Source organism: Talpa occidentalis, unplaced genomic scaffold (assembly GCF_014898055.3).
Source record: "Talpa occidentalis isolate TD23 unplaced genomic scaffold, MPIMG_talOcc4v2.1 talOcc4.6, whole genome shotgun sequence".
Classification (NCBI taxonomy): Eukaryota; Metazoa; Chordata; class Mammalia; order Eulipotyphla; family Talpidae; genus Talpa; species Talpa occidentalis.
The window spans coordinates 20231855-20232894 of NW_023604972.1; positions in this window are offsets into that span (position 1 = coordinate 20231855).

Genomic DNA, 1040 nt, shown 5'->3' on the forward strand with positions numbered 1-1040 from the left:
TCCTATAGAAGCAACACACTTTCTCTCACACACACACACAGACACAATGTGACATAGTCATTTATGAAATATTATAAAACTAGATTCTGCAAGTAGCTACTATTTTAGTCAGCATAATAAAGGTTGAGAGCATGTACTCTGAAACCAAACTCATTGAGCTTAAATCTGCCTGAGGCCATTTGTATCACTACAGTGGAATACCAGAGACTAGATGGGCTATAAACAACAAACATCAATTTCTCTCAGTTCTGAAGAATGAGAAGTCCAAGATCAAGGCACCAGCAGGTATGATGTCTGGACTTCCTGGGTCATAAATGACCATCTTCCAACTGTGTGCTCACATGGTGGAAGGGGCAAGGAAGCTTTCTGGGGTCCCTTTTATAAGGCACTAATCTCATTTATGAGGGATTCAGCCTCATGACCAATCACCACCCAACCCACATCCTCCAAATATCACAGGCTTCAACATATGAATTCTGGGCGGGACACGAAAAGTCTATAGCAAGTGTAGACTCTGCAGTCAGACTTCTTAAACTTGAAAAACTCAGTTGTACCACTTATTAGCTGTGTGACACTGTGTGACACTTAGTTCTGAAACTCAGTTTCCTAGTGTAAAAATGAAGATAATCGTAATATTTCCTCCTTCATAAGTTATAATTAATATTACAGAATTTCCTATTTATGAAGCATTTTAAACAAGGTTTAGCACACTGTGAATGGTGTGTGTGGGGGGTGGTGTATGTGTCCAGCTCTCCACAGCAATACCTGCAGGGTCTACACTGTCATCTCAGTTTCATAGATGAGGAAATTAAGTCAAACAGAGATAAAGTCTTTTTTCTCAGGTCGCACACGACACGGCAGAACCTGGACACACCATAAATGCTCTGACTTTAATGCCTTGTCTTACTCCACTAGGCCGTTGAGCCTCCCAAGCAAAAGTTTTGTGTCTCTCTGAGATTTCTTCCCAAAAGTCTCAGAAGACAAGTTCAAATTGACTAGGTCCAGAAATGGAATTAGTCCCTCTCCCAAGGGGTGCTAAA